A 12,280-nucleotide genomic window follows, 5' to 3' on the forward strand; every position below is an offset into this window, starting at 1 on the left:
TGGCGTGGGGACATTAAAGTCATTCTTCTTGTCAGAAGTAAATGCTGCATGGTCTTCCGTGTCCTTCCCTGTGTTTTGCAGTCTCTTGTTCTTACGATTAAACTGTTTGGCTTTTGTTTCAGTGAAGTAGGCACACAAAAATGGAATTTGTGATATGAAGCATGTGAAAAATAAGAAACTAGTATCAACCAAATTTTGCTGATACTTAAATCCAAGGGGCAATAGTGAAATAGAAAACAAAGTGATATTGTGAGACTCAAATTCAGCAAGTTAAAATTTTTAGAGCAATTACCATTGATCTTATTGCTTCTTGATGGGAGTAGATATCTGTGGCTTTTGGTTTGTTTGTCTTGCTCAGATTAAAAAGGGTGAGTTTGGGGTTGTTTTTTTGTGTGGGGTGCTTTATGGTGTGTATTTGTTTTCTGGTTGGTTTTGGGTTGGTTTTTTGTTGTGTTTTTTTGTTTGTTGTGGGTTTTTTTTTTGAGAGGATTAAAGGGGTGTGTTTCCCCAGAAGGAGGCTGCTCTATAGATACCATTTGTAAACTGGTCTGTTTTTACAGCACTTGATTGTATGTATGCTTTAGGCAAATAGGTTACTTTATATCGGGTTCATGTATATTTGCAAAACTTAAAAGGGGCAGATACCATTTATGTTTTTGTAATGGGTATCCACCTCAGAACAAACAGAATATATAAATTACATTTATTTTACTTTCTCTATGTAAAACAGATGTTAGTTAGTTAATTTGGCATTTATTAGAAGAAGATTACTGGGGAGAGGATGCTGTTTCAAAGTCCCCAACTGTAGAGTTTATGAAAACAAATTTAAATTTATGACATTTCAGTAAATGCCACCAGGGGATTAAATGAATAGCCCAGCAATTACAGCAGAGTATACTCTGTGTATTACAGTAAAATGAGTTCAAAGTTCTCCTCAACTAGTGAGAACACTGCTGAGTGAGATCATTTAATACCATTCTCTTAAAATCGTTCTTCATGCCCACTCTATTACTGTGGCTATAAAGTTGGTTTGAGGTGATGTGAGTTATGGGAGAGCGATCTATAGTGTAATATACCAGCAGCATAATATGTCAGAGGCCTGACTTTAAGACAGAGGATAAACTCTGGCTTAAAGTATAGTTCTACTAAAGATATATTATGTATATGCATTTATGTATTTTATATAAATGTATTTCTTCTGAAGTATGGTTCTGCATTTTCTTACTGTACAAGTCTGCCCAAATTCTGTTCAGTATGTCTGTAGTGAAACTGGGCCTTTAAAGCTTGAAGTAAATGGCAGTGTTATTTGTGGAACAGAAGCAGATTGTTTGGGGACTGGTGTTAGCAGTTGATAGACATTAAGATAGCTCCCTTTCTCTGCTTCTCAATCTTGTTACTCAAATATTTGTTAGTTTACTTATTGTTAGGGTCTCATCACAGCCGTAAGCTCCTAGCTGAATGAACATTTTGTTATTTTCCATGAAACAATGTGTTTGTAGACATCTGCATATGTGAAGCCAAGAAAAATAAGTTTTTACTACTCCTGCCTCCTAATGGCACTTGATATAACCAAGAGAATTTGTTTCCTTGAAGTTATGCAGAAGTTTATAGTGGATTATATATCACAGTATATATTACACTTCTGCAGATGTGATGAAGACAATGTGTCTATGGAAACATCAGTAACAGCTGTGGAAGTTTGATAACCATGAACATACAGAAGGCAGCACAGAGAGAGCAGGTGAAGGGTCATGTTGTTGCTCCTTCAAGTACGGGATTTAGATTATATTAATTGACAAAGCTGCACTTTTCCAATAAGCAGTGGATGGGGTGGAGTCAGTTTATTTAAGGATGGTTTACACTCACATAACATATTTCTATCAGAGGTGAACCTTGAGAGATGTAGAGAGGTGTCTTCTCCTCTATCTTGCAGGATGCCGTCTTAGAGATAAATTACACATTCCATTCCAGCCAGATTGATTCGATCATGATGAAAGCCTGTTCCTCTTCTGTCTTAGGTCCACCTTCACTTATTTTTATACCTTTTCTTTAACACAGTTTGCTTCCTTCTCAGTGGCTCCCAGTTGGAGGCAGACCACAACACACTATTCTCCCTGGCCTCAGGGCACCCAAAGGGCACTTCTTTACAAAGGGATGACCCAGAGGTACCAGGCTTTTCCCACCCACAGCACTGTTGGACCTAAGCACCCACATGATAGGAAGTTGTCACTTGGCCTCTAGATATTTATTATGAAAGAAGCTGAAACCAGCTCAAGACAAAACGAACTCTTGACAAGTCCTGAGGTCCTGTGCTGTCAGGTCAGCATAGAGCCTGTTGCCTTCTAGTAGTAGCAAATCCCATGCTTATTGAGCTTCAGGTGTTTTCCAGAATGCTTCGTAGCTGTTTAACAGTGTTTAGCAGGGGAAAGAAATCTAGCTGTTTTTCTGCATGGCTTCACTGAGAGTGACAATATATTTCTTTGGGGGTTTTCTGTTCATTGCGTGTTTTAATGTGTTTTGTTTTTTTTAGTTGTGTGGAATAGCTTAGAACTTTCCATCATTGGAGTATTTTTGTTACTTTGTTTTTTGGACACTCATTAAATAGTAGGTTATTAATATATTTGCAGACAAATGAATTGCAGTGGTATTTAGAATGCCTAGATAAATCATCAGTAATGATTTAGTTCATTAATGAAAATTATGGTGAATTTAAGAACAAATGTGGATCAGATGAGGAATTAGTCTTGCCCGGTAACCCCTTTTGTAACAGGTCAAGTATGTTTAACACTTCATTCCAATATGTTACTGACATCCAGGACTTTTAGCTTAACGACATCCCTACCAGATGCAGTTTCTGTGTGTACCTTTGATCTCCCTGCTATTCTCTGAATCACTTCCATTTCTACTATGTCCTTTTCAAAAGTCCAGGAATGACTAAATCAGGGATTAGTTAATCAGGGATCGATGGCATAATGATCATCTCCTGTTTCATTCAGCTGTGGCAGTTTGTTTTTTGACATATATGGAGGATGAAGCTAAAGTATGCATGAATCTACTTCAAGGTTTTTCTTCCCCAGTGGTAATTGTCAGCTCATAACCTAATGCTGACTTCACACATTTTTGTACGATTTGCCTGATTTTTCATTATGGAAGCTGTGGTGACTGAGCAGCAGGAAATACAAGTATTAGGAAAGGCCTTTAGGTATCAGTTTCTCAGTGAAGAAGCCTCCTCTCATCCTAGGCAAAGTCCCTCACACCCCTTCTTTTTTTTTTTTTAACCCCTTTCCTTTCCATTAGACTGCCTTTCTGTCATCTTTTTGATGTTTAGCTTTTGCATCTATGCAATTATCAATTTATTAGTTCAGTCTTTAGCATATAAGGGTACTTAATCCTGAAAATCCTTAAGTGATCAGAGTAATGATTAAAGTGGTACTGTAAAAATACAACTATTGTAATTTGGAATGTTTGTGTGCTACAACTAACTCCTCTTAAAATGAAGCTCAAGATAAAATTAATATGTTACCCTAGAGGTACATCTGGATGGCTTGGTGAGTGCTCTAGTTAGCTATAAAAAAAAAAAAGCCTTGTGCTTTTAGTACTATATGTAGAAATAAAGTTGAATCAAATCATGTTTGCTGCATAAATGGAGAAGCAAAAAACTATGATGAAAGCAGCTGCCTGAGAATACTATAGGTGACCATTACTTGTGAATAATCTTAGATTACTTTGTGCCAAAACTAGCTATGTGCTATAAGCCACCTATTATTTTATTTTTATTAACGCAAAATAATAAACTATTACTGGCTTGGAGTGTATTTCTCAGTTTTTTGCCTTTCAGTGTATCTGTGGAGAAGTGATTATCTATACCAGAGAGAAATACTTCCTTACTCAAACCAGCTATTATTAGCAATAAATTTATTCTCAGCAAATGTAACTTCACCCAACTTGGCTTTTGTCAATTAGTTTTTGACAAATGGCTTTTGTGTATGAATTTCTGCAAGCTGTAGCAAAAACAAAACTGCTGGGACAGGTGTCAAAAATCTCAACCGTCTGCTGTGCTAATAACCACAAGGTTCAGAGCACTGTGATGGAGTTAACAGACACTAGGAACAGGGCCATTATCTCAGTGTTGTTCTATACCTTGATAAGCTTTTCATTTCAAGTCAGATAGCAGGAAACACTGGGTGGAAGTTGCTTAGAATCAGAGCAGATTTTGTCATTGGAAACTGTGAAGCTATCTTGAAGTGTCATCTGCAGACACCCTTTTTTTTTGAGGGGGGGAAGGAGGAGGGGCCGTGTAGGTGGAAAGAAAGCTTCCCTGGGTTACTCTGGCTAACCAGAATTCATATGCTGTTCTTTTAGTATCATGAGTTATGATTATGATTCGAAAATATCTGGGTTTTGGAACTTGGTCTTGGTACTGAGCATAATTTGGTTCAGAAATCAATCCAACAAAAATATCTGTTTTGTAGTGTGTGGCATTTCACTGTGCAAGTGACTTCCTGTTAGTAGGTGCTGGTACACAGTAGGAGGGAAGGCTGACTGATACGGATCCATAGCGTGCAGATGAGTCCTCGCTGCATGGTCTTAGGTGTTCTTCACCAGAGTAAAGATGGCAGAATCTATACCTGATCTCTAAGCTGCTAAGCATCTGTGTTCGTTGCTATTTTTGAGGCTGTGTGATACCAGATTCTAACACTTTTATAAGTAGCTATTCAGGTACAGCACAGAAGACATTTGGGAAAGGCTGAAAGTCATTCACTCATTGTTATGATCATTTGTTTGCTTAATTTTCTAAGTTATTGGACAAATCCGCAGAGGAATTAATTTTGGCAAAGATGCCTGAGAGAGGTATCTGCCAATTTTTAACCCTGCACTGCCGTCACTGCCCTTAAGCAATGAAGAGATTTTTATCATTTTGTCTTTATAATTCTCCTGAACAGTATGTCAGACTTCTAATCCTACTGCGTTATATTAATTTATTTTGGGACAGTAGGATTGCTGTGTAACATAGAACTATTAGGTGTTTTTTTTGAAGAAAGTGACAGTTTTAAAAACCTGATACCATTGAAAGTATTCTCTGTTTACTTGTCCCACTGTGATAGTTCTGAAATATAGGTCTGCTTATTTCATTTCATTGTCTTAGGAACAGTAGTCTAAGTTCTGGTTTTGTCTTCGATAGCAGAAAGTATAAATGACAAAATATTGAAATATTGACAGCTGTTGGTTGAGAAATCAAAGCAGCATTTTACAGGCAACAGGATGGTACTCTTGATCAAATTGGATCAGTCCTCAATGTCACATACTCCTAAACACAGGCTTGTTATTTACGGGATAGCTTATGTTGTCATATGGTTAATACCGTAGCAGACTGTCCTCCTCTTGCATTCAGTGCACATAAGCCTCAAACTGAAGCTTTTGTGAGTTTTAGTTGTTTGATTAATGGAGATTTGAACATTTTTGGCTGGAAGAACTGTATGGTCTGTATAACAGTGTTCCTAAACAATCTGGGTTTTTTGTGGGGTATCTGGCCCTGGTATATGGAATCTTTAAAGCCTTTCATTGCTTACGTTGTCCATTGTTATTGTGTCCTACTGGATATAGGAGAAAGAAAAACTATTTTTTTGTTTCTCTTGGGCATTCTGTAACTACAGTACATTTCATTCTTCAGAAGACTTATAATCCTATAAGTAGTAAAGGGAAGATATAAAGTAATTTTATCTAGTATTATGGTTTGTACTTACCAAAATCACAAGGTAATGGTGAATAGTTAGAAAGAAGCCAATGAATGCAAGAGAACCTTGGAAATAGTTTTATTCCCTGTCAAGGTTGTCTTGCTCATAGCATTAATGCATTAATTTTTTAAAAAAAGAATAACATCAAAGTCCGATGATGAAAGCAATTCAGTGGAAATCTGCAGAAATTCATTCAAATTCAAGCTGATACGAGTCTTGTTTGACTGTTGGCAAAAAAACTATAGCACGCGTAGCCACTTGCTATTCTAGCATAACACCAAAGTAAGGTCAGGCAGTCAGCTGGTATTCGTGAGAGCACCAGACAGCAATGCATCTGTTCCAAAAGCAGATGGTGAGGTGACCCAGTGGAGATAATCAGAAGAAGAGGGCATTTTTACAGCCAGCCACCTCATCTTACATCTCTAATTTAAAAGCAAACAGAAGATGCTTGTAAGAATTGCTGTAAAAGAGAAGTGCATCTCTGCATATATATTTTTATAGACTGCACAGTGTATATATAATGATATGTATTGTATACCATATCAATGTATACTATGAATATAATACTATTAGTTTATAGTATACCATATCAACACACACATATAAAATACTACATACGAAAAAGAAAGAGCTGGGCAGTAATGAGCTAGCAGAGAAGTTTATACCCATAATATTTTAAATTGAGAATATTCAGTATCAGTCCATAACACTAGTCTAAGGTGTACATTGGCAAGGAAGTTTTTTGAGCAAATTTGTTGAAGGCAGCTTGTCCCAGTGCCACACATTACTCTGGAATTGTAACCTTAACAAATGTAGCTTCCCCGCCCCTCTATAAGGAAGAAACTTAGAGTAAGTCATTAGGCAAGCATCTGGCACCAAGGAGACTAAAATTCTCACGCAAGCTGCTGGTGACACGTTGCCGTGCCTATTACTGACTTGGAGCAGCACGGTGTTCAGTGTGCATTAGAGGCCCACCTGTGCCCTGCGGTTGTGGAATGCGTGGCTGTTACAGGTGGTGACTGCATGACTCTAGATCCTCTCACTCAAATGAGAGGAGTCCGTGCAATTTACTAGTTGTCTGGGTCACTTCACTAATCATGGCCAAGGTGGTGGTCATGCCATTAGCAGACAGGTCCTACGTGCATGTTAGTATTCTGTAGGCTAAGGTATCTGCTTGCTGGTCTCTCTTTCTTAATTTATTTTTATTTTTATGTTGCTTTTTAGGATGTTAATAAGCCTTGGATACAGGTAGAAATGTCTTGCTTTCTGGATCTGTGCCATCATTCTCTAGTATTCTGTGCTGGTTTCCCTCTCACTTTGAATGTAATCTTTGCTATATTTTGCTTTAATTGATAGAATTAGTGAATCTGAGTTTTTTTGGTTATTTACAGCTTGGAGGTTTTCGAGTGGTATTGATTAATCTTGCTGCTCAAATTGCATGTCGTATCCTAAATTCCTGCTCAGGGTGTTAAAAGCTGATGCAGAGCACGAAGAGCCAGTTCAATGCAACCTTCTACTTTATCTATGCCTGCTATCAGAACACTTGAAAGGACAGGGTCTGTTTTTTATAAATCATAGCTTGTACGTTCTTTCAAAAGCAAATGAAGGCTTTATGTTGGCTTCTACTTGCAGATCCCAGCCATAACTGGTCTCTTCTCCTCCAATATGTCCAACTTAAGCTAAGAAAGTTGCAGAAGGAAGTTAACAGTAACCAAAGCTATAATTGAAGCCATTGACTATGAGACTGAATTTTTTCTGCTTATGACAAGGTCATAGAATATAATTATTATGCATATTAGTATTATAATTTTTAAATGGACAACTGCTCGATTAGTTATTATTCCTGCCTGATTTTTGACATGAGAATACTTTGGTTGGATTGTGCTAGTTGCAGCTGCAATGCTGTCCTTTGCCAGCTTTTAAGAGATGAACACGCATTGTGTTAAACCAAGCTATGTTTCACCTTTCTGGCCGCGTTTTTTGTTATATTAGCTTTGTTTAAAACAAGCTGACTACTCCTTAAATGCAAAAATCTGGCTGACTTTTAATTCATTTGAGGGGAAGGAACAACTAAATCTAGTCTTCAGTGGTACCAGGTTTCAACTGATATGTGTTGTGACAAGAAATGTCCTTTTTACATAGGATAAAGCCTATGTAAATGTAAATAAAAAAAAGTCTCAATTTGAGACTAGATAGATAAACTTAACGGAGAAGACCGCACATCAGTCATCAATAGTAGTACATAAGGTGGATGACTGGCATGGATCTACTGAGTCTATCTGTTATAATCCCAGCCCAACTTGGAGGAAATGCCAGTGTTTTAGACTAAATAAGACACAGCCTTATTGTTAAGTAGAGGCTAGAGTTTTTGTAAGAGATACTATTCCTTTGATTTATTTTCTTGTGCTACTTGTGATTTTCTGCATAATGCTAGACCAGTTCCTCTTTTCATATTTGTATTACGCATTTTTAAAGAAGCAGTAACTTTCATAGTAATGTGAATTGTTTCAAAATATGGGAGTGCTGATGCCTTATCATGCATTTGCTAGTTAATGTAAGTGAAGCACTCATGTTACAGTTGAGTTTTAATCACCAGAATAAAATAATATTTTATCCATTTAAAAATAAATACACATTCCCAGTCTGAGCTTTATTGTAGTAATTGTAACATACTGGGGAAAAAAAAAAATCAAGGTCATACTCCTAATTCCAGTTGTTTCTTTGTTGTAACCCTGATCATTTTTTAGGCAAAATCAACTGTTACTTTTCTTATCTGGTAACAGTGACGCTTAGCATGTTGAGAACACTCTATGCTGCAGGTGCAACCTTTAAATTTAGTCCGCAAAGTAAAATGGATAGTGCTATATCTGTTTTACTAACAAGGAAGCAAAGACCAGTTTCAAACAAGTTTTTTCAACCCTCGATGTGACTCCTGGAGAGCCAACGTCCTTTATTTCACAGGAAAAACTGTTTTTCGTCTCACTCACACAGGGAATATACGGGTCACGTTGTTTTGGTCCTTTTTTTATTGCCTGGCAAAAACCTGTCTTCAGAACCTTTGAGAAGAGATTCTAATTGTGTTGATAATGCTTTTAAAAACATGAGTTACTCATTGATTTTGAAAGCTTATGAACATATGGATAGCTTTGATTTCTCTAATGCTTTGTTATTGACTCTCAGCTGCAGAAGATTTTAGCTGTTTTGAAGGCTGATCTTTATACAGGAATGCACTGATTCCCAGAAATAAAGCAAGCATGCTGAAACAGAACAGTGGTGGTTTCTGATTCTTAAAGCTTTGAAAAGGGATCATAGTATTTTCAGAATGCTAAGTACTGTGACAGGTTTTCCAGTGTTCCTCTGTAATAGGCAGAGATGGACCTGTCAATGAAAAAGATAGCAAACTGAGACACAAAAATTTAGTTGGCCCCAAGTCAATGAGTTAATGGCAGGGCAGCAACAGGATCCAGTATCTAATTTCAAATGTCTCTACTATCTGCTCCCTTGATAGTGTAGAGACAAGGGAACTTTGATGTGATGCCTACCTCAGGAGAAGCTGACTTGCCTGTTTCTGAAGGGAAGTTAGGAAAACCAGTTCTAGTACAAGTCTTTCCATTTGGGCAGAGGAGTGCCATCTCCAAAGGGTTTGAGTGGCAGTTATAGGACACTTGAAAGACAAAGAACAGGTCTGCTAGAAGCAGCTGCAGAAGAGTGCTGCCATCTAATCACCTTTATGATACCTATTACCAAATATTCCTTCTCCTTTGAACTGCAAAGTAAGTCTGGGATGTTCTTTCTTGAAAATACAATTTTAAATTCTGGAAGCTAGAGTTCTTCTAGGATAAAAGACTTGTTTTGATTCCAATCTGTGGGGAAAAAAATTGTGACATCGTATGACATACTGAATCATCAGAGATCTCTCTGGCTTCTCTGTAACTTGGTTGATATTTGCCATGTTCTGAGAATTTTGCAGTGTAATAAAAACCCACAAATAATAGGAAGTTGGAATAATCAGCAAAAGCAGACTTATTTTGAAATAATTCTATGGAATATTCAAGTAATAGTTTAGCTTCCTGATTGTTTGAATGCCTGGATTTCACCCTCTTCTGTCATAAGATATGCTAACTGAAAATCGTTGCAACACGTGTGGGCTGTGTAACACTACTGTTTGGGGAGAAATACAGCATCCTTTTCAGAAGACATGCAATCATGTAGCAAAATGCACATGCGTGCGCACATACACCCACCCCCTCCCCCCCCTCTCCGAATACATGTGAAGACTGTGCATTTAGAACTAGTGACAGTTGTGTATTTGAGATCAGGAAAAACTGAAGCACATGGAGGAAAAAAGAAATCCAGTTCAGATTTCTCCTGAAGAACTCTTCTACCATTAGGAAGTTTTGACATTGTAGGCTTTCTGCGTTTCACTTCCAGAAATTTCTCAATTGCATAGCTTCTAATTAGGTTTCTTGTATTCTGCATCTTGGTGGACTATTTTGGTGCCTCTGCCAGGAAATTGTCAAAAACAAAGAGGCTAGTGTACCATGTCTGCTCATGACGCAGAGTTTCTAGTAAAGCATTCATATCTAGACGTTCTTTCTTTTGCTGCTGAAGGCTGGCTGCAAGTCTTGTTTGTGTTGTTTTCCTCCAGATTTGAAATGTATTGTTGTGAATGCAATTAGCATATTCTTACACCGAGAAATATATATATGCAAAAATGACATCAGTAGTGTATGGCAGACAAATAAATATGTTGTTATGGTCTGTTGTAGGAAGACTTGGAAAATTTATGGCAAATGGAAATTTTCATATTGAGCATGTCACTGGAGTGTGGGAGGCAGAAATTTCAGTTGCATACTAGTGTATTAGTTGGGGTTTGCAACTGAACATTAACTCTTCTTTGGTCTGAATTAAAGCTTTATGGGCTTAGTTTATGCTGTAGCATTTAGTACTCCAACAAGTGCTGTATTTGAAAATATTTCTGATCAGGCTGGCAACAACAAAGATCTACTGGAGAAGCACAGAAAACATTAAATACCGAAACATCCCCCCCCCCCCATACTTATATAAACAAACAAAAAAGAGATCTAGGAAGACAGGAAGATTGTACCATTTTATTTTAGTACGGTCTCTTTCTATTTCTGTACGGTCTCTTTAAATGGGATTATAAATACTAATGTATTTTTATTTCTGTGAGGTTCCCCAGTTAATCTTTCCTTCTTCTGGCCATTTGACAATTTGCTATACAGTTAGGTTTTCAGAGCACGATAGGTAAGTACTCCTATTCTGTACTTACAACCTTACTGTAGCAAAGGTATATTTCTGTTTTGACTGTCTTCTGTGGAGATTCTTTGCCAAGACTTTTTTCTGCTGCTGTGTTTACCGTTTGGCTTAACCACAGTAATTTTGCTATTACAAAAAGTTGTTATGTATGAAAATCTACTGATTCCTATATTTTGAGGTGCATTCACTAATGCTGCCAGAAGATTATCATTACTTCTACTAGGGAGAGTGCTGTTAGTTCTCAAAGCACCATGCAGGATTTTAGATGCCATTTGAAAAATTTCTAGGTTCTGATGCTAGTCTTTGTGGTAAAAGTCTTTTAATGATCCAGTAGTCTTCAGAACTGACAACTTTGCAATTTGAAGACTTGATGCACAGATGTTTCATTATTGCTGTGGGTACAGATGATTTTCCTATATTTAATCATAGTTGCTATAGTTACAGTCAATGCAGAAAATTACACTATTCAGTAGGTGTTGGGTTGTTTGCTTTTTTGGTTTGGTTTTTTTTTTAAAGCATAAAAACCAGTGTGTTTTTACATTTCCACCATGAGCATTCTTGGATATAAACCCTAATGAAATGTCATCAGTTTTGGTAATTTGCCAGTTTACAACTTGAAATTTTCCTTCCGGTTCAGTTTAGTTCCATCATACCACGTTCCACGCTCTTCCCAGGTTTTCCGTTTGTTCCATATTGTCAGGCTGCTTTCTCTTGTCCCCTTTCCCCTGTTTTGAGGAGGTAGGTGATAATGCTTTATCAGACAAGAATGTCTCCTGTCAACTGGATTAGTTTACTTGCTTAAGTACAAACAGGTGCTTCTGCATTCTCTAGGGGATCCACACCTCCTTTCAGCTGAAGTCTTTGTATATTCCCATCAACACCGACCACTGTCCGATTTCTCTGTTAGGAAATCCTACTTTCCTTCCTTTCAAGCCTAATATGTTACTTACTACTTCTGTCACCCTCAAAGTAATATGCCTTCTGTTGTCTACCTCTTCGTCATTTCCTTACAGATAAGGTCATGTTCTTAAGTTGTTTTTTTAATATTTACCATTATAATACCATGATGAAGTTTCAGCATTAGATATTTATGAAACTGGGCTGTTTTACAAACTGATGACAAATGAACTACTTCACAGCGGGTTTATATTTCTTCTATTAAGTTTGACTGCCATGCATTCGATGTGCAAATATTGTAAGAACTTCACTGGTTCTTTTCTTGTATTTGTTATCCTGAACTAACTCAGGTTTCCTGCTTCCATTAA

The sequence above is a fragment of the Rissa tridactyla genome, chromosome 5 (assembly GCF_028500815.1).
Source record: "Rissa tridactyla isolate bRisTri1 chromosome 5, bRisTri1.patW.cur.20221130, whole genome shotgun sequence".
NCBI lineage: Eukaryota > Metazoa > Chordata > Aves > Charadriiformes > Laridae > Rissa > Rissa tridactyla.